This window comes from Primulina tabacum, chromosome 10, assembly GCF_025594145.1.
Source record: "Primulina tabacum isolate GXHZ01 chromosome 10, ASM2559414v2, whole genome shotgun sequence".
NCBI lineage: Eukaryota > Viridiplantae > Streptophyta > Magnoliopsida > Lamiales > Gesneriaceae > Primulina > Primulina tabacum.
The window spans coordinates 37,449,503-37,472,397 of NC_134559.1; the positions used below are offsets into that span (position 1 = coordinate 37,449,503).

The window sequence follows — 22,895 nt, forward strand, 5'->3', positions numbered from 1 at the left end:
TACGTTGATTTCACATGTCTTATCTGGTCCTGATCGAGATTCAAGTGATTTGAGCCGAAAATCATATGTCAACAAGTAATCAAAAATAGAAAAACACGAAAAGGGTGCAACACGAGGACTTCCCAGGGGTCAACCATCCTAGTACTGCTCTCGCCCAAGCACGCTTAACTTCGGAGTTCTGATGGGATCCGGTGCATTAGTGCTGGTATGATCGCACCAGACAATGAGTTGAATGTTCATTCTTATATCCCTTGAGTACGTGTGGAACGGGCGGCGATGGACAACACGCGGCACTGCTCTCGCCCAATCAGAACCATGAAGTTAAGTGTTCTGGCGCGATGGCAGAGCTATGATGGGTGACCTCCCGTGGAAGTCCTCGGGTCGTGACCGTTTACGTAAATTATGGAAAAAACAGTCGACATAATTGTTTTTAATTAGTTAACTGTCTCCGGAGTAAATCTGGGTAATACTCTTCGGCACAGAACCGGCTCACGACAACAAAAATCGCTTAATGTTCCCAGAAAATAGGTAAAAAAATAAGAAGAAGAAAATAGCGAATGTAAAGCTTTTCTTATGCATGGGTTGCGATAAAGTGGAACCGAAATCGAATTTCGAACTTGCTAAGCGGATTACTCGAGGAAACGGAAGGTTAACAGAAGTGGAAAATAGCAAATTAGAGGGTCTTAGAGAAGGAATTTTGTTAAAATCTCCCAAGCTCATTGCGGAGTAATGAGTCTCATTCGTTTGCCCGTTTACATTCAAATTAGGCTACAATTTTGTCCGAATCCGGCAGTGCCCGAGCTACGTTGATTTCACATGTCTTATCAAGTCCGATCGAGATTCAGATGATTTGAGCCAAAATACGTCTGTCAACAAGTAATCAAAAATATAAAAACACGAAAAGGGGTGCAACACGAGGAGTTCCCTGGGGGTCACCTATCCTATTACTGCTCTCGCCCAAGCACGCTTAACTTTGGAGTTCTGATGAAATCCGGTGAATTAGTGCTTGTATGATCGCACCCGACATTGAGTGGATGTTTATTCTTATATCCCAAGAGTACGTGTGGAGAAAGCGACGATGGACAACACGAGGCACTGCTCTCGCCTAATCAGAACCATGAAGTTTAGCGTTCTAGTGCGATGGGAGAGCTAGGATGGGTAACCTCCCTGGGAAGTACTCGTGTCACGACCGTTTACGTAAATTATGGATAAAACAGTCGAAATAATTGTTTTTAATGAGTTAAACGTCTCCGAAGTAATCTACGTAATACCCTTCTGCATAGAACCGGCTCACGACAAAAAAAATCACTAAGTATTCCCAGAAAACAGAAAAAAAAATAAGAAGAAGAAAATAGCGAATGTAAAGCTATTATTATGCCTGGGATAAAATAAAATGGAACCGGAATAAATTTTGGACTTCCTAAGCGGATTTCTCGAGGAAATGAAAGCTTAACAGAAGCGGAAAATCGCAAATTAGAGGGTTTTAGAGAAGAAATTCGGCTAAAATCTCGCCAGCTCATTGCGGAGTAAAAAGTCTCGTTCGTTTGCCCGTTTACAATCAAATTAGGCTACAATTTTGTCCAAATCCGGCAATGTTAGAGCTACGTTGATTTCACATGTCTTATCTGGTCCTGAACGAGATTCAAGTGATTTGAGCCGAAAAACATATGTCAACAAGTAATCAAAAATAGAAAAACACGAAAAGGGGTGCAACACGAGGACTTCCCAGGGGTCAACCATCCTAGTACTGCTCTCGCCCAAGCACGCTTAAGTTCGGAGTTCTGATGGGATCCGGTGCATTAGTGCTGGTATGATCGCACCAGACATTGAGTTGAATGTTCATTCTTATATCCCTCGAGTACGTGTGGAACGGGCGGCGATGGACAACACGCGGCACTGCTCTCGCCCAATCAGAACCATGAAGTTAAGTGTTCTGGCGCGATGGCAGAGCTATGATGGGTGACCTCCCGTGGAAGTCCTCGGGTCGTGACCGTTTACGTAAATTATGGAAAAAACAGTCGACATAATTGTTTTTAATTAGTTAACTGTCTCCGGAGTAATCTGGGTAATACTCTTCGGCACAGATCCGGCTCACGACAACAAAAATCGCTTAATGTTCCCAGAAAATAGGAAAAAAATAAGAAGAAGAAAATAGCGAATGTAAAGCTTTTCTTATGCATGGGTTGCGATAAAGTGGAACCGAAATCGAATTTCGAACTTGCTAAGCGGATTTCTCGAGGAAACGGAAGGTTAACAGAAGTGGAAAATCGCAAATTAGAGAGTCTTAGAGAAGGAATTTGGTTAAAATCTCCCAAGCTCATTGCGGAGTAATGAGTCTCATTCGTTTGCCCGTTTACAATCAAATTAGGCTACAATTTTGTCCGAATCCGGCAGTGCCCGAGCTACGCTGATTTCACATGTCTTATCAGGTCCCGATCGAGATTCAGATGATTTGAGCCGAAAATCGTCTGTCAACAAGTAATCAAAAATAGAAAAACACGAAAAGGGGTGCAACACGAGGAGTTCCCTGGGGGTCACCTATCCTAGTACTGCTCTCGCCCAAGCACGCTTAACTTTGGAGTTCTGATGGGATCCGGTGAATTAGTGCTGGTATGATCGCACCCGACATTGAGTGGATGTTTATTCTTATATCCCAAGAGTACGTGTGGAGAAAGCGACGATGGACAACACGAGGCACTGCTCTCGCCTAATCAGAACCATGAAGTTTAGCGTTTTAATGCGATGGGAGAGCTAGGATGGGTAACCTCCCTGGGAAGTACTCGTGTCACGACCGTTTACGTAAATTATGGATAAAACAGTCGAAATAATTGTTTTTAATGAGTTAAACGTCTCCGGAGTAATCTACGTAATACCCTTCTGCATAGAACCGGCTCACGTAAAAAGAAGAAAATAGCGAATGTAAAGCAATTATTATGTTTGGGATACAATAAAATGGAACCGGAATCGAATTTCAAACTTTCTAAGCGGATTTATCGAGGAAACGAAAGCTTAACAGAAGCGGTAAATCGCAAATTAGAGGGTCTTAGAGAAGGAATTCGGCTAAAATCTCGTCAGCTCATTGCGTAGTAATGAGTCTCGTCCGTTTGCCCGTTTACAATCAAATTAGCCTACAATTTTGTCCAAATCCGGCAAGTGCCGAGCTACGTTGATTTCACATGTCTTATCTGGTCCCGATCGAGATTCAGATTATTTGAGTCAAAAGTCATCTGTCAACAAGTAATCAAAAATAAAAAACACGAAAAGGGGTGCAACACGAGGACTTTCCAGGGGGTCACCCATCTTAGTACTGGTCTCGCCCAAGCACGCTTAACTTCGGAGTTCTGATGGGATTCGGTGCATTAGTGCTGGTATGATCGCACCCCACATTGAGTGTGATTTTTATTCTTATATGCCTCGCGTACGTGTGAAGCGGGCGACGATGGACAACACGCGGCACTGCTCTCGCCCAATCAAAACCATGAAGTTAAGCGTTCTGGCGCGATGGTAGAGCTAGGATGGGTGACCTCCCTGTGAAGACCTCGTGTCGCGACCGTTTACGCAAATTATGGATAAAACATTTCGAAATAATTGTTTTAATGAGTTAACTGTCTCCGGAGTAATCTGGGTCATACCCTTCCGCACAGAACCGGCTCACGACAACAAAAATCGCTAAATGTTCCCAGAAAATAGGAAAAAAATAAGAAGAAGAAAATAGCGAATGTAAAACTTTTATTATACCTGGGATACGATAAAGTGGAACCGAAATCGAATTTCGAACTTCCTAAACGGATTTTTCGAGGAAACGGAAGCTTAACAGAAGCGGAAAATCGCAAATTAGAGGGTTTTAGAGAAGGAATTCGGCTAAAATCTCGCCAGCTCATTGCGGAGTAATGAGTCTCGTTCGTTTGCCCGTTTACAATCAAATTAGGCTACAATTATGTCCAAATCCGGCAGTGTCCGACCTACGTTGATTTCACATGTCTTATCTGGTCCCGATCGATATTCAGATTATTTGAGCCGAAAATCGTCTGTCAACATGTAATCAAAAATAGAAAAACACGAAAATGGGTGCAACATGAGGACTTCCCTGGGGGTCACCTATCCTAGCACTGCTCTCGCCCAAGCACGCTTAACTTCGGAGTTCTGATGGTATCCGGTGAATTAGTGCTGGTATGATCGCACCCGACATTGAGTGGGATGTTTATTCTTATATCATTCGATTATGTGTGGAGCGGGCGGCGATAGACAACACGCGGCACTGCTCTCGTCCAATCAGAACCATGAAGTTAAGCGTTCTGGCGCGATGGCAGAGCAAGGATGGGTGACCGCCCTTGGAAGTCCTCGTGTCGCGACCGTTTACGTAAATTATGGATAAAACAGTCGACATAATTGTTTTTAATGAGTTAACCGTCTCCGGAGTAATCTGGGTCATACCATTCGGCACAGAACCGGCTCACGACAACAAAAATCGATAAATGTTCTTAGAAAATAGGAAAAAAATAAGAAGAAGAAAATAGCGAATGTAAAGCTTTTATTATGCCTGGGATACAATAAAGTGGAACTGAAATCGAATTTCGAACTTCCTAAGCGGATTTCTCGAGGAAACGGAAGCTTAACAGAAGCGGAAAATCGCAAATTAGAGGGTCTTAAAAAAGGAATTTGGCTAAAATCTCGCAAGCTCATTGCGGAGTAATGAGTCTCGTTCGTTGCCAGTTTGCAATCAAATTAGTCTACAATTTTGTCCAAATCCGGCAGTGTCCGAGCTACGTTGATTTCACATGTTTTATCTATTCCTGATCGAGATGCAGAGGATTTGAGCCGAAAATCGTCTGTCACCAAGTAATCAAAAATAGAAAAACACGAAAAAGGGTACAACACGAGGACTTCTCAGGGGGTCACCCATCTTATCACTGCTCTCGCCCAAGCACGCTTAACTTCGGAGTTCTGATGGGATCCGGTGCATTAGTGCTGGTATGATCGCACCCGACATTGAGTGGGATGTTTATTCTTATATCCCTCGAGTACGTGTGGAGCGGGCGGCGATGGACAACACGCGGCACTGCTCTCGCCCAATCAGAACCATGAAGTTAAGTGTTCTGGCGCGATGGCAGAGCTATGATGGGTGACCTCCCGTGGAAGTCCTCGGGTCGTGACCGTTTACGTAAATTATGGAAAAAACAGTCGACATAATTGTTTTTAATTAGTTAACTGTCTCCGGAGTAATCTGGGTAATACTCTTCGGCACAGATCCGGCTCACGACAACAAAAATCGCTTAATGTTCCCAGAAAATAGGAAAAAAATAAGAAGAAGAAAATAGCGAATGTAAAGCTTTTCTTATGCATGGGTTGCGATAAAGTGGAACCGAAATCGAATTTCGAACTTGCTAAGCGGATTTCTCGAGGAAACGGAAGGTTAACAGAAGTGGAAAATCGCAAATTAGAGAGTCTTAGAGAAGGAATTTGGTTAAAATCTCCCAAGCTCATTGCGGAGTAATGAGTCTCATTCGTTTGCCCGTTTACAATCAAATTAGGCTACAATTTTGTCCGAATCCGGCAGTGCCCGAGCTACGCTGATTTCACATGTCTTATCAGGTCCCGATCGAGATTCAGATGATTTGAGCCGAAAATCGTCTGTCAACAAGTAATCAAAAATAGAAAAACACGAAAAGGGGTGCAACACGAGGAGTTCCCTGGGGGTCACCTATCCTAGTACTGCTCTCGCCCAAGCACGCTTAACTTTGGAGTTCTGATGGGATCCGGTGAATTAGTGCTGGTATGATCGCACCCGACATTGAGTGGATGTTTATTCTTATATCCCAAGAGTACGTGTGGAGAAAGCGACGATGGACAACACGAGGCACTGCTCTCGCCTAATCAGAACCATGAAGTTTAGCGTTTTAATGCGATGGGAGAGCTAGGATGGGTAACCTCCCTGGGAAGTACTCGTGTCACGACCGTTTACGTAAATTATGGATAAAACAGTCGAAATAATTGTTTTTAATGAGTTAAACGTCTCCGGAGTAATCTACGTAATACCCTTCTGCATAGAACCGGCTCACGTAAAAAGAAGAAAATAGCGAATGTAAAGCAATTATTATGTTTGGGATACAATAAAATGGAACCGGAATCGAATTTCAAACTTTCTAAGCGGATTTATCGAGGAAACGAAAGCTTAACAGAAGCGGTAAATCGCAAATTAGAGGGTCTTAGAGAAGGAATTCGGCTAAAATCTCGTCAGCTCATTGCGTAGTAATGAGTCTCGTCCGTTTGCCCGTTTACAATCAAATTAGCCTACAATTTTGTCCAAATCCGGCAGTGCCCGAGCTACGTTGATTTCACATGTCTTATCTGGTCCCGATCGAGATTCAGATTATTTGAGTCAAAAGTCATCTGTCAACAAGTAATCAAAAATAAAAAAACACGAAAAGGGGTGCAACACGAGGACTTTCCAGGGGGTCACCCATCTTAGTACTGGTCTCGCCCAAGCACGCTTAACTTCGGAGTTCTGATGGGATTCGGTGCATTAGTGCTGGTATGATCGCACCCCACATTGAGTGTGATTTTTATTCTTATATGCCTCGCGTACGTGTGAAGCGGGCGACGATGGACAACACGCGGCACTGCTCTCGCCCAATCAAAACCATGAAGTTAAGCGTTCTGGCGCGATGGTAGAGCTAGGATGGGTGACCTCCCTGTGAAGACCTCGTGTCGCGACCGTTTACGCAAATTATGGATAAAACATTTCGAAATAATTGTTTTTAATGAGTTAACTGTCTCCGGAGTAATCTGGGTCATACCCTTCCGCACAGAACCGGCTCACGACAACAAAAATCGCTAAATGTTCCCAGAAAATAGGAAAAAAATAAGAAGAAGAAAATAGCGAATGTAAAACTTTTATTATACCTGGGATACGATAAAGTGGAACCGAAATCGAATTTCGAACTTCCTAAACGGATTTTTCGAGGAAACGGAAGCTTAACAGAAGCGGAAAATCGCAAATTAGAGGGTTTTAGAGAAGGAATTCGGCTAAAATCTCGCCAGCTCATTGCGGAGTAATGAGTCTCGTTCGTTTGCCCGTTTACAATCAAATTAGGCTACAATTATGTCCAAATCCGGCAGTGTCCGACCTACGTTGATTTCACATGTCTTATCTGGTCCCGATCGATATTCAGATTATTTGAGCCGAAAATCGTCTGTCAACATGTAATCAAAAATAGAAAAACACGAAAATGGGTGCAACATGAGGACTTCCCTGGGGGTCACCTATCCTAGCACTGCTCTCGCCCAAGCACGCTTAACTTCGGAGTTCTGATGGTATCCGGTGAATTAGTGCTGGTATGATCGCACCCGACATTGAGTGGGATGTTTATTCTTATATCATTCGATTATGTGTGGAGCGGGCGGCGATAGACAACACGCGGCACTGCTCTCGTCCAATCAGAACCATGAAGTTAAGCGTTCTGGCGCGATGGCAGAGCAAGGATGGGTGACCGCCCTTGGAAGTCCTCGTGTCGCGACCGTTTACGTAAATTATGGATAAAACAGTCGACATAATTGTTTTTAATGAGTTAACCGTCTCCGGAGTAATCTGGGTCATACCATTCGGCACAGAACCGGCTCACGACAACAAAAATCGATAAATGTTCTTAGAAAATAGGAAAAAAATAAGAAGAAGAAAATAGCGAATGTAAAGCTTTTATTATGCCTGGGATACAATAAAGTGGAACTGAAATCGAATTTCGAACTTCCTAAGCGGATTTCTCGAGGAAACGGAAGCTTAACAGAAGCGGAAAATCGCAAATTAGAGGGTCTTAAAAAAGGAATTTGGCTAAAATCTCGCAAGCTCATTGCGGAGTAATGAGTCTCGTTCGTTTGCCAGTTTGCAATCAAATTAGTCTACAATTTTGTCCAAATCCGGCAGTGTCCGAGCTACGTTGATTTCACATGTTTTATCTATTCCTGATCGAGATGCAGAGGATTTGAGCCGAAAATCGTCTGTCACCAAGTAATCAAAAATAGAAAAACACGAAAAAGGGTACAACACGAGGACTTCTCAGGGGGTCACCCATCTTATCACTGCTCTCGCCCAAGCACGCTTAACTTCGGAGTTCTGATGGGATCCCGTGCATTAGTGCTTGTATGATCGCACCCGATATTGAGTTGGATGTTTAATATTATATCCTTCGAGTATTTGTGGAGCGGGCAGCGATGGACAACACGCGGCACTGCTCTCGCCCAATCAGAACCATGAAGTTAAGCGTTCTGGCGCGATGGCAGAGCTAGGATGGGTGACCTCCCTGGGAAATCCTCGTGTCGCGACCGTTTACGTAAATTATGGATAAAACATTCAAAATAATTGTTTTTAATGAGTTAATCGTCTCTGGAGTAATCTGGGTCATACCCTTCCGCACAGAACCGGCTCACGACAACAAAAATCTCTAAATGTTCCCAGAAAATAGGAAAAAAATAAGAAGAAGAAAATAGCGAATGTAAAGCTTTTATTATGCCTGGGATACGATAAAGTGGAACCAAAATTGAATTTCGAACTTACTAAGCGGATTACTCGAGGAAACGGAAGCTTAACAGAAGCGGAAAATCGCAAATTAGATGGTTTTAGAGAAGGAATTCGGCTAAAATCTAGCCAGCTCATTGCGGAGTAATGAGTCTCGTCCGTTTGCCTGTTTACAATCAAATTAGCCTACAATTTTGTCCAAATCCGGCAGTGCCCGAGCTACTTTCATTTCACATGTCTTATCTGGTCCCGATCGAGATTCAGATGATTTGAGCCGAAAATCGTCTGTGAACAGGTAATCAAGAATAGAAAAAGACGAAAAGGGGTGCAACACGAGGACTTCCCAGGTGGTCACCCATCCTAGTACTGCTCTCGTCCAAGCACGCTTAGCTTCGGAGTTCTGATGGGATCCGGTGCATTTGTGCTGGTTGGATCGCACCCGACATTGATTGGATGTTTATTCTTATATCCCAATAGCACGTGTGGAGAAGGCGACGATGGACAACACGCGGCACTGCTCTCGCCCAATCAGAACCATGAAGTTAAGCGTTCTGGCGCGATGGCAGAGCTAGGATAGGTAACCTCCCTGGGAAGTACTCGTGTCACGACCGTTTACGTAAATTATGGATAAAACAGTCGAAATAATTGTTTTTAATGAGTAAGCCGTATCCGGAGTAATCTACGTAATACCCTTCTGCACAGAACCGGCTCACGACAACAAAAATCGCTAAGTATTCCCAGAAAATGGAAAAAAAAATAATAAGAAGAAAATAGCGAATGTAAAACTATTATTATGCCTGTGATAAGATAAAATGGAACCGGAATAAAATTTCGGACTTCCTAATCGGATTTCTCGAGGAAACGGAAGCTTAACAGAAGCGAAAATCGCAAATTAGAGGGTTTTAGAGAAGAAATTCGGCTGAAATCTCGCAAGCTCATTGCGGAGTAATGATTCTCGTTCGTTTGGCAACAATTTTGTCCAAATCCGGCAGTGCCCGAGCTACGTTGATTTCACATGTCTCATCTGGTCCCATTCGAGATTCAGATGATTTGAGCCGAAAATCGTCTGTCAACAAGTAATCAAAAATAGAAAAACACGAAAAGGGGTGCAACACGAGGACTTCCCAAGGGGTCGGTCACCCATCCTAGTACTGCTCTCGCCCATGCACGCTTAACTTCGGAGTTCTGATGGGATCCAGTGCATTAGTTCTGGTATGATCGCACTTGATATTGAGTGGGATGTTTATTCTTATATCCTTTGAGTATGTGTGGAGCGGGCGGCGATGGACAACACGCGGCACTGCTCTCGTCCAATCAGAACCATGAAGTTAAGCGTTCTGGCACGATGGCAGAGCTAGGATGGGTGACCTCCCTTGGAAGTCCTCGTGTCGCTACCGTTTACGTAAATTATGGATAAAACAGTCGACATAATTGTTTTTAATGAGTTAACCGTCTCCGTAGTAATCTAGGTCATACCATTCGGCACAGAACCGGCTCACGACAACAAAAATCGATAAATGTTCCTAGAAAATAGGAAAAAAATAAGAAGAAGAAAATAGCGAATGTAATGCTTTTATTATGCCTGAGATATGATAAAGTGGAACCGAAATCGAATTTCGAACTTCCTAAGCGGATTTCTCGAGGAAACGGAAGCTTAACAGAAGCGGAAAATCGCAAATTAGAGGGTCATAAAGAAGGAATTTGGCTAAAATCTCGCAAGCTCATTACGAAGTAATGAGTCTCGTTCGTTTTCCCGTTTAAAATCAAATTAGTCTACAATTTTGTTCAAATCTGGCAGTGCCTGAGCTACGTTGATTTCACATGTTTTATCTATTCCTGATCGAGATTCAGATCATTTGAGCCGAAAATCGTCTATCATCAAGTAATTAAAAATAGAAAAATACGAAAAGGGGTACAACACGAGGACTTCTCAGGGGGTCACCCATCCTAGCACTGCTCTCGCCCAAGCACGCTTAACTTCGGAGTTCTGATGGGATCTTGTGCATTAGTGCTGGTATGATCGCACCCGATATTGAGTTGGATGTTTATTCTTATATCCTTCGAGTATGTGTGGAGCTGGCGGCGATGGACAACACGCGGCACTGCTCTCGCCCAATCAGAACCATGAAGTTAAGCGTTCTGGCGCGATGGCAGAGCTAGGATGGGTGACCTACCTGGGAAATCCTCGTGTCGCGACCGTTTACGTAAATTATGGATAAAACATTCAAAATAATTGTTTTTAATGAGTTAATCGTCTCTGGAGTAATCTGGGTCATACCCTTCCGCACAGAACCGGCTCACGACAACAAAAATCTCTAAATGTTCCCAGAAAATAGGAAAAAAATAAGAAGAAGAAAATAGCGAATGTAAAGCTTTTATTATGCCTGGGATACGATAAAGTGGAACCGAAATTGAATTTCGAACTTACTAAGCGGATTACTCGAGGAAACGGAAGCTTAACAGAAGCGGAAAATCGCAAATTAGATGGTTTTAGAGAAGGAATTCGGCTAAAATCTAGCCAGCTCATTGCGGAGTAATGAGTCTCGTTCGTTTGCCCGTTTACAATCAAATTAGGCTACATTTTTGTCCAAATCCAGCCGTGCCCGAGCTACGTTTATTTCACATCTATTATCTGGTCCCGATCGAGATTCAGATGATTTGAGCCGAAAATCGTCTGTGAACAGGTAATCAAGAATAGAAAAAGACGAAAAGGGGTGCAACACGAGGACTTCCCAGGTGGTCACCCATCCTAGTACTGCTCTCGTCCAAGCACGCTTAGCTTCGGAGTTCTGATGGGATCCGGTGCATTTGTGCTGGTATGATCGCACCCGACATTGATTGGATGTTTATTCTTATATCCCAATAGCACGTGTGGAGAAGGCGACGATGGACAACACGCGGCACTGCTCTCGCCCAATCAGAACCATGAAGTTAAGCGTTCTGGCGCGATGGCAGAGCTAGGATAGGTAACCTCCCTGGGAAGTACTCGTGTCACGACCGTTTACGTAAATTATGGATAAAACAGTCGAAATAATTGTTTTTAATGAGTAAGCCGTATCCGGAGTAATCTACGTAATACCCTTCTGCACAGAACCGGCTCACGACAACAAAAATCGCTAAGTATTCCCAGAAAATGGAAAAAAAAAATAAGAAGAAGAAAATAGCGAATGTAAAACTATTATTATGCCTGTGATAAGATAAAATGGAACCGGAATAAAATTTCGGACTTCCTAATCGGATTTCTCGAGGAAACGGAAGCTTAACAGAAGCGAAAATCGCAAATTAGAGGGTTTTAGAGAAGAAATTCGGCTGAAATCTCGCAAGCTCATTGCGGAGTAAAGATTCTCGTTCGTTTGGCAACAATTTTGTCCAAATCCGGCAGTGCACGAGCTACGTTGATTTCACATGTCTCATCTGGTCCCGATCGAGATTCAGATGATTTGAGCCGAAAATCGTCTGTCAACAAGTAATCAAAAATAGAAAAACACGAAAAGAGGTGCAACACGAGGACTTCCCAAGGGGTCGGTCACCCATCCTAGTACTGCTCTCGCCCATGCACGCTTAACTTCGGAGTTCTGATGGGATCCAGTGCATTAATGCTGGTATGATCGCACTTGATATTGAGTGGGATGTTTATTCTTATATCCTTCGAGTATGTGTGGAGCGGGCGGCGATGGACAACACGCGGCACTGCTCTCGTCCAATCAGAACCATGAAGTTAAGCGTTCTGGCACGATGGCAGAGCTAGGATGGGTGACCTCCCTTGGAAGTCCTCGTGTCGCTACCGTTTACGTAAATTATGGATAAAACAGTCGACATAATTGTTTTTAATGAGTTAACCGTCTCCGTAGTAATCTGGGTCATACCATTCGGCACAGAACCGGCTCACGACAACAAAAATCGATAAATGTTCCCAGAAAATAGGAAAAAAATAAGAAGAAGAAAATAGCGGATGTAATGCTTTTATTATGCCTGAGATACGATAAAGTGGAACCGAAATCGAATTTCGAACTTCCTAAGCGGATTTCTCGAGGAAACGGAAGCTTAACAGAAGCGGAAAATCGCAAATTAGAGGGTCATAAAGAAGGAATTTGGCTAAAATCTCGCAAGCTCATTACGGAGTAATGAGTCTCGTTCGTTTTCCCGTTTAAAATAAAATTAGTCTACAATTTTGTCCAAATCTGGCAGTGCCTGAGCTACGTTGATTTCACATGTTTTATCTATTCCTGATCGAGATTCAGATGGTTTGAGCCGAAAATCGTCTGTCATCAAGTAATTAAAAATAGAAAAATACGAAAAGGGGTACAACACGAGGACTTCTCAGGGGGTCACCCATCCTAGCACTGCTCTCGCCCAAGCACGCTTAACTTCGGAGTTCTGATGGGATCTTGTGCATTAGTGCTGGTATGATCGCACCCGATATTGAGTTGGATGTTTATTCTTATATCCTTCGAGTATGTGTGGAGCGGGCGGCGATGGACAACACGCGGCACTGCTCTCTCCCAATCAGAACCATGAAGTTAAGCGTTTTGGCGCGATGGCAGAGCTAGGATGGATGACCTCCCTGGGAAGTCCTCGTGTCGCGACCCTTTACGTAAATTATGGATAAAACATTCAAAATAATTGTTTTTAACGAGTTGATTGTCTTTGGAGTAATCTGGGTCATACCCTTCCGCACAGAACCGGCTTACGACAATAAAAATCGCTAAATGTTCCCAAAAAATAGGAAAAAAATAAGAAGAAGAAAATAGCGAATGTAAAGATTTTATTATGCCTGGGATACGATAAAGTGGAACCGAAATTGAATTTCGAACTTACTAAGCGGATTACTCGAGGAAACGGAAGCTTAACAGAAGCGGAAAATCGCAAATTAGAGGGTCTTAGAGAAGGAATTCGGCTAAAATCTATCCAGCTCATTGCGGAGTAATGAGTCTCGTTCGTTTGCCCGTTACCAATCAAATTAGGCTACAATTTTGTCCAAATCCGGCAGTGCCCGAGCTACGTTGATTTCTCATGTCTTATCTGGTCCCGATCGAGATTCAGATGATTTGAGCCGAAAATCGTCTGTCAACAAGTAATCAAAAATAGAAAAACACGAAAATGGGTGCAACACGAGGACTTCCCAGGTGGTCACCCATCCTTGTACTGCTCTCGTCCAAGAACGCTTAGCTTCGGAGTTCTGATGGGATCCGGTGCATTAGTGCTGGTATGATCGCACCCGACATTGAGTGGATGTTTATTCTTATATCTCAAGAGTACGTGTGGAGAAGGCGACAATGGACAACACGCGGCACTGCTCTCGCCCAATCAGAACCATGAAGGTAAGCGTTCTGGCGCGATGGCCGAGCTAGGATGGGTAACCTCCCTGGGAAGTACTCGTGTCACGACCGTTTACGTAAATTATGGATAAAACAGTCGAAATAATTGTTTTAAATGAGTTATCCGTCTCCGGAGTGATCTGCGTCATACCCTTCCGCACAGAACCGGCTCACGACAACAAAAATCGGGAAATGTACTCAGAAAATAGAAAAAAAAAATAAGAAGAAGGAAATAGCGAATGTAAACGGATTTCTCGAGGAAACGGAAGCTCAACAGAAGCGGAAAATCGCAAATTAGAGGGTCTTAGAGAAGGAATTCGGCTAAAATCTCACCAGCTCATTGCGTAATAACGAGTCTCGTTCGTTTGCCCGTTTACAATCAAATTAGCCTACAATTTTGTCTAAATCCGGCAGTGGCCGAGCTACGTTGATTTCAGTCGAAATAATTTTTTTTAATGTGTTAACCATCTCTGGGTAATCTGCGTCATACCCTTCCGCACAGAACCGGCTCACGACAACAAAAATCGATAATTGTTCCTAGAAAATAGAAAAAAAATAAGAAGAAGGAAATAACGAATGTAAAGCTATTATTATGCCTGGGATACGATAAAATGGAACCGGAATCGAATTTCGAACTTCCTTAGCGGATTTCTCGAGGAAACGAAAGCTTAACAGAAGTGGTAAATAGCAAATTAGATGGTCTTAGAGAAGGAATTCGGCTAAAATCTCGTCAGCTCATTGCGTAGTAATGAGTCTCGTCCGTTTGCCCGTTTACAATCAAATTAGCCTACAATTTTGTCCAGATCCGGCAGTGCCCGAGCCACGTTGATTTCACATGTCTTATCTGGTCCCGATCGAGATTCAGATGATTTGAGCCAAAAATCGTCTGTCAAAAAGTAATCAAAAATAGAAAAACACGAAAAAGGGTGCAACACGGGGACTTCCCATGGGGTCACCCATCCTAGTACTTCTCTCACCCAAGCACACTTAACTTCAGAATTCTGATGGGATCCAGTGCATTAGTGCTGGTATGATCGCACATGACATCGAGTGGGATGTTTATTATTATATCCTTCGAGTACGTGTGGAGCGGACGGCGATGGACAAAACAGTCGAAATAATTGTGCTTAATGAGTTAACCGTCTCCGGAGTGATCTACGTAATACCCTTCCGCACAGAACCGGCTCACGACAAAAAAAATCGCTAAATGTTCCAGAAAATAGAAATAAAAATAAGAAGAATCAAATAGCGAATGTAAAGCTATTATTATGCTGGGATACGATAAAATGGAACCGGAATCGAATTTCGGACTTCCTAAACGGATTTCTCGAAGAAACGAAAGCTTAACAGAAGCGGAAAATCGCAAATTAGAGGGTCTTAGAGAAGAAATTCGGCTAAAATCTTGCCAGCTCATTGCGGAGTAATGAGTCTCGTTCGCTTGCCCGTTCACAATCAAATTAGCCTACAATTTTTTCCAACTCCGGCAGTGCCCGAGCCATGTTGATTTCACATGTCTTATCTGGTCCCGATCGAGATTCAAATGATTTGAGCCGAAAATCGTCTGTCAACAAGTAATCAAAAATAGAAAAACACGAAAAGGGGTGCAACACGAGGACTTCTCAGATGGTCACCCATCCTAGTACTGCACTCGCCCAAGCACTCTTAACATCAGAGTTCTAATGGGATCCGGTGCATTAGTGCTGGTATGATCGCACCTGAAATTGAGTGGGATGTTTTTTCTTATATCCCTCGAGTACGTGTGGAGCGGACGGCGATGGACAACACGCGGCACTGTTCTCGCCCAATCAGAACCATGAAGTTAAGCGTTCTGGCGCGATGGCATAGCTAGGATGGGTGACCTCCTTGGGCAGTCCTCGTGTCGCGACCGTTTACGTAAATTATGGCTAAATAGTAGAAATAATTATTTTTAATGAGTTAACCGTCTCCAGAGTAATCTACGTTATACCCTTCCGCAGAGAACTGGCTCACGACAACAAAAATTGTTAAATGCTCCCAGATAATAAGAAAAAACAAAACAAGAAGAAAATAACGAATGTAAAGCTATTATTATGCCTGGGATACGATAAAATGGAACCGGAATCGAATTTCGGACTTCCTAAACGGATTTCTCGAGAAAACAGAAGCTTAACAGAAGCGGAAAATCGCAAATTAGAGGGTCTTAGAGAAAGAATTCGGCTAAAATCTCGCCAGCTCATTGCGGAGTGATGAGTCTTGTTCGTTTGCCCGTTTACAATCAAATTAGCCTACAATTTTGTCCAAATCCGGCAATACCCGAGCTACGTTGATTTCACATGTCTTATCTGGTCCCGATCGAGATTCAGATGATTTGAGCCTAAAATCGTCTGTCAACAAGTAATCAAAAATACAAAAACACGAAAAGGGGTGCAACACGAGGACTTTCCAGGGGGTCACCCATCCTAGTACTGCTCTCTCCCAAGCACGCTTAACTTCGGAATTATGGTGGGATCCGGTGCATTAGTGCTGGTATGATCGCTCATGATATTGAGTGGGATGTTTATTCTTATATCCCTTAAGTACGTGTGGAGCGGGCGGCGATGGACAACACGCGGCGCTGCTCTCGCCCAATAAGAACCATGAAGTTAAGCGTTCTGGCGCGATGGCAGTTCTAGGATGGGTGACCTCCCTGAGAAGACCTCTTGATGCGACCGTTTACGTAAATTATGGATAAAACAGTCGAAATAATTGTTTTTTATGAGTTATCCGTCTCCGGAGTAATCTGCGTCATACCCTTCCGCACAGAACCGGCTCACGACAACAAAAATGATAAATGTACTCAAAAAATAGAAAAAAAAAAATAAGAAGAAGGAAATAGCGAATGTAAAGCTATTATTATGCCTGGGATACGTTAAAATGGAACGAGAATCAAATTTCGTACTTCCTAAACGGATTTCTCGAGGAAACGAAAGCTCAACAGAAGCGGAAAATTGCAAATAGAGGGTCTTAGAGAAGGAATTCGGCTAAAATCTCACCAGCTCATTGCGTAGTAATGAGTCTCGTTCGTTTGCCCGTTTACAATCAAATTAGCCTACAATTTTGTCCAAATCCGGCAGTGCCCGAGCTATGTTGATTTCAGTCGAAATAATTTTTTTTAATGAGTTAACCGTCTCTGGGGTAATCTGTGTCATACCCTTCCGCACAGAACCGGCTCACGACAACAAAAATCGATAAATGTTCCCAGAAAATAGATTAAAAATAAGAATAAAGAAATAACGAATGTAAAGCAATTATTATGCCTGGGATACGACAAAATGGCACCGGAATCGAATTTCGAACTTCGTAAGCGGATTTCTCGATGAAACGAAAGTTTAGCAAGAGCGGTAAATCGCAAATTAGAGGGTCTTAGAGAAGAAATTCGGCTAAAATCTCGTCAGCTCATTGCGTAGCAATGAGTATCGTCCGTTTGCCCGTTTACATTCAAATTAGCCTACAATTTTGTCCAAATCCGGCAGTGCCTGAGCTACTTTCATTTCACATGTCTTATCTGGTCCCGATCGAGATTCATATGATTTGAGCCGAAAATCATCTGTCAACAAGTAATCAAAAATAGAAAAACACGAAAAGGGTTGCAACACGAGGACTTCCCAGAAGGTCACCCATCCTAGTACTGCTCTCGCCCAAGCACGCTCTTAACTTCGGAGTTCTGATTGAATCCGGTGCATTAGTGCTGGTATGATAGCACCCGACATTGAGTGGATGTTTATTCTTATATATCTCGAGTACGTGTGGAGCGGGCGGCGATGGACAACAGGCGGCACTGCTCTCGCCCAATAATAACCATGAAGTTAAGCGTTCTGGCGCGATGGCAGAGGTAGGATGGGTGACCTCCCTGGGAAGACCTCGTGTCGCGACCGTTTACGTAAATTATGGATAAAACATTCGAAATAATTGTTTTTAATGAGTTAACCGTCTCCGGTGTAATCTGGGTCATACCCTTCCGCACAGAACCGGCTCATGACAACAAAAATAGATAATGTTCCCAGAAAATAGAAAAAAAAATAAGAAGAAGGAAATAACGAATGTAAAGCTATTATTATTCTTGGGATACGATAAAATGTAACCAGAATCGAATTTCGAACTTCCTAAGCGGATTTCTCGAGGAAACGAAAGCTTAACAGAAGTGGTAAATAGCAAATTAGAGGGTCTTAGAGAACGAATTCGGCTAAAATCTCGTCAGCTCATTGCGTAGTAATGAGTCTCGTCCGTTTGCCTATTTACAATCAAATTAGCCTACAATTTTGTCCAAATTCGGCAGTGCCCGAGCTACTTTCATTTAACATGTCTTATCTGGTCCCGATCGAGATTCAGATGATTTGAGCCGAAAATCGTCTGTCAACAAATAATCAAAAATAGAAAAACACGGAAAGGGGTGCAACACGAGGACTTCCCAGGGGGTCACCCATCCTAGTACTGCGCTTTCGCCCAAGCACGCTTAACTTCGGAGTTCTGATGGGATCCGGTGCATTAGTGCTGGTATGATCGCACCCGACATTGAGTGGGATGTTTATTCTTATATCCCTCGAGTACGTGTGGAGCGGGCAGCGATGGACAACACGCGGCACTGTTCTCGCCCAATCAGAACCATGAATTTAAGCGTTCTGGCGCGATGGCAGAGCTAGGATGGGTGACCTCCCTGGGAAGACCTCGTGTCGCGACCGTTTACGAAAATTATGGATAAACAGTCGAAATAATTTTTTAATTAGTTAACCGTCTCCGGAGTTATCTGCGTCATACTCTTCCGCACAGAACCGGCTCACGAAAACAAAAATCGATAAATGTTCCCAGAAAATAGAAAAAAAATAAGGAGAAGGAAATAACGAATGTAAAGCTATTATTATGCCTGGGATACGATAAAATGGAACCGGAATCGAATTTCGAACTTCCTAAGCGGATTTCTCGAGGAAACGAAAGCTTAACAGAAGCGGTAAATCGCAAATTAGAGGGTCTTAGAGAAGGAATTCGGCTAAAATCTCGTCAGCTCATTGCGTAGTAAGGAGTCTCGTCCGTTCGCCCGTTTACAATCAAATTAGCCTACAATTTTGTCCAAATCCGGCAGTGCCCGAGCTACTTTCATTTCACCTGTCTTATCTGGTCCTGATCGAGATTCAGTTGATTTGAGCCGAAAATCGTCTGTCAACAAGTAATCAAAATAGAAAAACACAAAAAGAGATGCAACTGGAGGACTTCTCAGGGGGTCACCCATCCTAGTACTGCTCTCGCCCAAGCACGCTTAACTTTGGAGTTCTGATGGGATCCGGTTCATTAGTGCTGGTATGATCGCACCCGACATTGAGTGGGATGTTTATTCTTATATCCCTCGAGTACATGTGGAGCAGGTGGCGATGGACAACACGCGGCACAGCTCTCGCCCAATCATAACCATGAAGTTAAGCGTTCTGGCTCGATGGCAGAGGTAGGATGGGTGACCTCCCTGGGAAGACCTCGTGTCGAGACCGTTTACGTAAATTATAGATAAAACAGTCGAAATAATTGTTTTTAATGAGTTAACCGTCTCCGGAGTAATCTGCGTCATACCCTTCGGCACAGAAACCGGCTCACGACAACAAAAATCGATAAATGTTCCCAAGAAATAGAAAAAAAAATAAGAAGAAGGAAATAACGAATGTAAAGCTATTATTATTCTTGGGATACGATAAAATGGAATTAGAATCGAATTTCGAACTTCCTAAGCGGATTTCTCGAGGAAACGAAAGCTTAACAGAAGCGGTAAATCGCAAATTAGAGGGTCTTAGGGAAGGAATTCGGCTAAAATCTCGTCAGCTCAATTGCGTAGAATGAATCTCGTCCATTGCCCGTTTACAATCAAATTAGCCTACAATTTTGTTCCAAATCCGCAGTCCCAAGCTACGTTGATTTCACATGTCTTAACTTGTTCCGATCGGGATTCATATGAATTTGAGCAAAAATCGTCATGTCAACAAGTATCAAAAATAGAAAAAACACGAAAGGGGTGCAACACGAGGACTTCCCAGGGGGTCACCACCTCTAGTACTGCTCTCGCCCATAGCACGCTTAACTTCGGAGTTCTGATGGGATCCGGTGCATTAGTGCTGGTATGATCGCACCCGACATTGAGTGGGATGTTTATTCTTATATTCCTCGAGTACGTGTGGAGCGGGCGGCGATGGACAACACGCGGCACTGCTCTCGCCCAATCATAACCATGAAGTTAAGCGTTCTGGCGCGATGGCAGCTAGGATGGGTGACCTCCCTGGGAAGACCTCGTGTCGCGACCGTTTACGTAAATTATGGATAAAACAGTCGAAATAATTGTTTTTAATGAGTTAACCGTCTCCGGAGTAATCTGCGTCATACCCTTCCGCACAGAACCGGCTCACGACAACAAAAATCGATAAATGTTCCCAGAAAATAGAAAAAAAAAAAGAAGAAGGAAATAACGAATGTAAAGCTATATTATGATACGATAAAATGGAACCGGAATCGAATTTCGAACTTCCTAAGCGGATTTCTCGAGGAAACGAAAGCTTAACAGAAGCGGTAAATCGCAAATTAGAGGGTCTTAGAGAAGAATTCGGCTAAATTCGTCAGCTCATTGCGTAGAATGAGTCTCGTCCGTTTGCCCGTTTACAATCAATTAGCCTACAATTTGTCCAAATCCGGCAGTGCCCGAGCTACTTTATTTCACATGTCTTATCTGTCCCGATCGAGATTCATATGATTTGAGCCGAAAATCAGTCTGTCAACAAGTAATCAAAATAGAAAAACACGAAAAGGGGTGCAACACGAGGACTTCCCAGGGGGTCACCCATCCTAGTACTGCTCTAGCCCAAGCACGCTTAACTTCGGAGTTTGATGGGATCCGGTGCATTAGTGCTGGTTGATCGCAACCCGCATTGAGTGGGATGTTTATATTCTTATCTCCTCGAAGTACGTGTGGAGCGGGCGGCGATGGACACACGCGGCACTGCTGCTCTCGCCCAATAATAACCATGAAGTTAAGCGTTCTGGCGCGATGGCAGAGTAGGATGGGTGACCTCCTCTGGAAGACCTCGTGTCGCGACCGTTTACGTAAATTATGATCAAAACAGTCGAAATAATTGTTTTTAATGAGTTAACCGTCTTCCGGAGTAATCTGCGTCTTATCCCTTCCGCACAGAACCGGCTCACGACAACAAAAATCGATAAATGTTCCCAGAAATAGAAAAAAAAATAAGAAGAAGGAAATACGAAGTAAAGCTATTATTATTCTTGGGGATACGATAAAATGGAACCAGAATCGAATTTCGAACTTCCTAAGCGGATTTTCTCGAGGAAACGAAAGCTTAACAGAAGCGGTAAATCGCAAATTTAGAGGGTCTTAGAGAAGAATTCGGCTTTAAAATCTCGTCAGCTCATTGCGTAGTAATGAGTCTCGTCCGTTTGCCCGTTTACAATCAATTAGCCTACAATTTTGTCCAAATCCGGCAAGTGCCCGAGCTACTTTCATTTCACCTGTCTTATCTGGTCCCGATCGAGATTCAGATGATTTGAGCCGAAAATCGTCTGTCAACAAGTAATCAAAAATAGAAAAAACACGGAAAAGGGGTGCAACACGAGGACTTCCCAGGGGTCACCCATCCTAGTACTGCGCTTCGCCCAAGCACGCTTAACTTCGGAGTTCTGATGGGATCCGGTGCATTAGTGCTGGTATGATCGCACCCGACATTGAGTGGGATGTTTATTCTTATATCCCTCGAGTACGTGTGGAAGCGGGCGGCGATGGACAACACGCGGCACTGCTCTCGCCCAATCATAACCATGAATTTAAGCGTTCTGGCGCGATGGCAGAGGCTAGGATGGGGCCCTCCCTGGAAGACCTCGTGTCGCGACCGTTTACGTAAATTATGGATAAAACAGTCGAAATAATGTTTTTAATGAGTTAACCGTCTCCGGAGTTATCTGCGTCATACCCTTCCGCACAGAACCGGCTCACGACAACAAAAATCGATAAATGTTCCCAGAAATAGAAAAAAATAAGAAGAAGGAAATAACGAATGTAAAGCTATTATTATGCCTGGGATACGATTAAAATGGAACCGGAATCGAATTCGAACTTCCTAAGCGGATTTCTCGAGGAAACGAAAGCTTACAGAAGCGGTAAATCGCAAATTAGAGGGTCTTAGAAGAAGGAATTCGGCCTAAAATCTCGTCCGCTCATTGCGTAGTAAGAGTCTCGTCCGTTCTGCCCGTTTACAATCAAATTAGCCTACAATTTTGTCCAAATCCGGCAGTGCCCGAGCTACTTTCATTTCACCTGTCTTATCTGGTCCTGATCGAGATTCAGTGATTTGAGCCGAAAATCGTCTGTCAACAAGTAATCAAAAATAGAAAAACACGAAAAGGAGCATAACTGAGGACTTCTCCAGGGGGTCACCCATCCTAGTACTGCTCTCGCCCAAGCACGCTTAACTTCGGAGTTCTGATGGGATCCGGTTCATTAGTGCTGGTATGATCGCACCCGACATTGAGTGGGATGTTTATTCTTATATCCTCGAGTACAGTGTGGAGCAGGGCGGCGATGGACAACACGCGGCACTGCTCTCGCCCAATCATAACCATGAAGTTAAGCGTTCTGGCGCGATGGCAGAGTAGGATGGGTGACCTCCCTGGGAAGACCTCGTCGCGACCGTTTACGTAAATTATGGATAAAACAGTCGAAATAATTGTTTTTAATGAGTTAACCGTCTCCGGAGTAATCTGCGTCATACCCTTCCGCACAGAACCGGCTCACGACAACAAAAATCGATAAATGTTCCCAGAAAATAGAAAAAAAATAAGAAGAAGGAAATAACGAATGTAAAGCTATTATTATGCCTGGGATACGATAAAATGGAACCGGAATCGAATTTCGAACTTCCTAAGCGGATTTCTCGAGGAAACGAAAGCTTAACAGAAGCGGTAAATCGCAAATTAGAGGGTCTTAGAGAAGGAATTCGGCTAAAATCTCGTCAGCTCATTGCGTAGTAATGAGTCTCGTCCGTTTGCCCGTTTACAATCAAATTAGC

At 43.4% G+C, this 22,895-nt stretch overlaps 25 non-coding genes and 3 pseudogenes across 25 annotated transcripts; all 28 read right to left on the minus strand.

Annotated features, from left to right (window-relative positions):
* Positions 1–101: 101 nt before the first annotated feature.
* On the minus strand, positions 102–219 carry LOC142514677 (5S ribosomal RNA). Its single transcript, XR_012810561.1, has one exon. It is a non-coding gene; the product is annotated as a 5S ribosomal RNA (ribosomal RNA).
* A 684-nt stretch (positions 220–903) lies between these two features.
* LOC142510736 (5S ribosomal RNA) lies at positions 904–1,022 on the minus strand (annotated as a pseudogene).
* Positions 1,023–1,704: 682 nt separating this feature from the next.
* Positions 1,705–1,822, minus strand: LOC142516850 (5S ribosomal RNA). Its single transcript, XR_012812622.1, has one exon. It is a non-coding gene; the product is annotated as a 5S ribosomal RNA (ribosomal RNA).
* A 683-nt stretch (positions 1,823–2,505) lies between these two features.
* LOC142515311 (5S ribosomal RNA) lies at positions 2,506–2,624 on the minus strand. The gene has a single exon (XR_012811164.1). It is a non-coding gene; the product is annotated as a 5S ribosomal RNA (ribosomal RNA).
* Positions 2,625–3,263: 639 nt separating this feature from the next.
* Positions 3,264–3,382, minus strand: LOC142515003 (5S ribosomal RNA). Its single transcript, XR_012810871.1, has one exon. It is a non-coding gene; the product is annotated as a 5S ribosomal RNA (ribosomal RNA).
* Positions 3,383–4,065: 683 nt separating this feature from the next.
* Positions 4,066–4,184, minus strand: LOC142510011 (5S ribosomal RNA). Its single transcript, XR_012808152.1, has one exon. It is a non-coding gene; the product is annotated as a 5S ribosomal RNA (ribosomal RNA).
* A 682-nt stretch (positions 4,185–4,866) lies between these two features.
* Positions 4,867–4,985, minus strand: LOC142516399 (5S ribosomal RNA). Its single transcript, XR_012812195.1, has one exon. It is a non-coding gene; the product is annotated as a 5S ribosomal RNA (ribosomal RNA).
* Positions 4,986–5,668: 683 nt separating this feature from the next.
* LOC142515312 (5S ribosomal RNA) lies at positions 5,669–5,787 on the minus strand. The gene has a single exon (XR_012811165.1). It is a non-coding gene; the product is annotated as a 5S ribosomal RNA (ribosomal RNA).
* Positions 5,788–6,427: 640 nt separating this feature from the next.
* Positions 6,428–6,546, minus strand: LOC142515004 (5S ribosomal RNA). The gene has a single exon (XR_012810872.1). It is a non-coding gene; the product is annotated as a 5S ribosomal RNA (ribosomal RNA).
* Positions 6,547–7,230: 684 nt separating this feature from the next.
* Positions 7,231–7,349, minus strand: LOC142510012 (5S ribosomal RNA). Its single transcript, XR_012808153.1, has one exon. It is a non-coding gene; the product is annotated as a 5S ribosomal RNA (ribosomal RNA).
* A 683-nt stretch (positions 7,350–8,032) lies between these two features.
* LOC142509425 (5S ribosomal RNA) lies at positions 8,033–8,151 on the minus strand. The gene has a single exon (XR_012807599.1). It is a non-coding gene; the product is annotated as a 5S ribosomal RNA (ribosomal RNA).
* Positions 8,152–8,834: 683 nt separating this feature from the next.
* On the minus strand, positions 8,835–8,953 carry LOC142514344 (5S ribosomal RNA). The gene has a single exon (XR_012810241.1). It is a non-coding gene; the product is annotated as a 5S ribosomal RNA (ribosomal RNA).
* Positions 8,954–9,615: 662 nt separating this feature from the next.
* On the minus strand, positions 9,616–9,738 carry LOC142509308 (5S ribosomal RNA). Its single transcript, XR_012807488.1, has one exon. It is a non-coding gene; the product is annotated as a 5S ribosomal RNA (ribosomal RNA).
* A 683-nt stretch (positions 9,739–10,421) lies between these two features.
* Positions 10,422–10,540, minus strand: LOC142516824 (5S ribosomal RNA). The gene has a single exon (XR_012812597.1). It is a non-coding gene; the product is annotated as a 5S ribosomal RNA (ribosomal RNA).
* Positions 10,541–11,223: 683 nt separating this feature from the next.
* LOC142509936 (5S ribosomal RNA) lies at positions 11,224–11,342 on the minus strand. Its single transcript, XR_012808081.1, has one exon. It is a non-coding gene; the product is annotated as a 5S ribosomal RNA (ribosomal RNA).
* A 663-nt stretch (positions 11,343–12,005) lies between these two features.
* On the minus strand, positions 12,006–12,128 carry LOC142507331 (5S ribosomal RNA). The gene has a single exon (XR_012805591.1). It is a non-coding gene; the product is annotated as a 5S ribosomal RNA (ribosomal RNA).
* A 683-nt stretch (positions 12,129–12,811) lies between these two features.
* Positions 12,812–12,930, minus strand: LOC142516826 (5S ribosomal RNA). The gene has a single exon (XR_012812599.1). It is a non-coding gene; the product is annotated as a 5S ribosomal RNA (ribosomal RNA).
* Positions 12,931–13,613: 683 nt separating this feature from the next.
* On the minus strand, positions 13,614–13,732 carry LOC142515136 (5S ribosomal RNA). Its single transcript, XR_012810995.1, has one exon. It is a non-coding gene; the product is annotated as a 5S ribosomal RNA (ribosomal RNA).
* Positions 13,733–14,753: 1,021 nt separating this feature from the next.
* LOC142507430 (5S ribosomal RNA) lies at positions 14,754–14,872 on the minus strand. Its single transcript, XR_012805689.1, has one exon. It is a non-coding gene; the product is annotated as a 5S ribosomal RNA (ribosomal RNA).
* Positions 14,873–15,428: 556 nt separating this feature from the next.
* On the minus strand, positions 15,429–15,547 carry LOC142515329 (5S ribosomal RNA). The gene has a single exon (XR_012811181.1). It is a non-coding gene; the product is annotated as a 5S ribosomal RNA (ribosomal RNA).
* A 683-nt stretch (positions 15,548–16,230) lies between these two features.
* Positions 16,231–16,349, minus strand: LOC142511636 (5S ribosomal RNA; annotated as a pseudogene).
* A 1,083-nt stretch (positions 16,350–17,432) lies between these two features.
* Positions 17,433–17,553, minus strand: LOC142507984 (5S ribosomal RNA). Its single transcript, XR_012806218.1, has one exon. It is a non-coding gene; the product is annotated as a 5S ribosomal RNA (ribosomal RNA).
* A 682-nt stretch (positions 17,554–18,235) lies between these two features.
* Positions 18,236–18,356, minus strand: LOC142514389 (5S ribosomal RNA). Its single transcript, XR_012810283.1, has one exon. It is a non-coding gene; the product is annotated as a 5S ribosomal RNA (ribosomal RNA).
* Positions 18,357–19,035: 679 nt separating this feature from the next.
* LOC142508133 (5S ribosomal RNA) lies at positions 19,036–19,154 on the minus strand. Its single transcript, XR_012806361.1, has one exon. It is a non-coding gene; the product is annotated as a 5S ribosomal RNA (ribosomal RNA).
* A 683-nt stretch (positions 19,155–19,837) lies between these two features.
* LOC142506730 (5S ribosomal RNA) lies at positions 19,838–19,957 on the minus strand. The gene has a single exon (XR_012805012.1). It is a non-coding gene; the product is annotated as a 5S ribosomal RNA (ribosomal RNA).
* Positions 19,958–20,623: 666 nt separating this feature from the next.
* Positions 20,624–20,740, minus strand: LOC142509810 (5S ribosomal RNA). Its single transcript, XR_012807960.1, has one exon. It is a non-coding gene; the product is annotated as a 5S ribosomal RNA (ribosomal RNA).
* A 692-nt stretch (positions 20,741–21,432) lies between these two features.
* Positions 21,433–21,551, minus strand: LOC142516022 (5S ribosomal RNA). The gene has a single exon (XR_012811838.1). It is a non-coding gene; the product is annotated as a 5S ribosomal RNA (ribosomal RNA).
* Positions 21,552–22,229: 678 nt separating this feature from the next.
* LOC142511445 (5S ribosomal RNA) lies at positions 22,230–22,350 on the minus strand (annotated as a pseudogene).
* Positions 22,351–22,895: the final 545 nt, after the last annotated feature.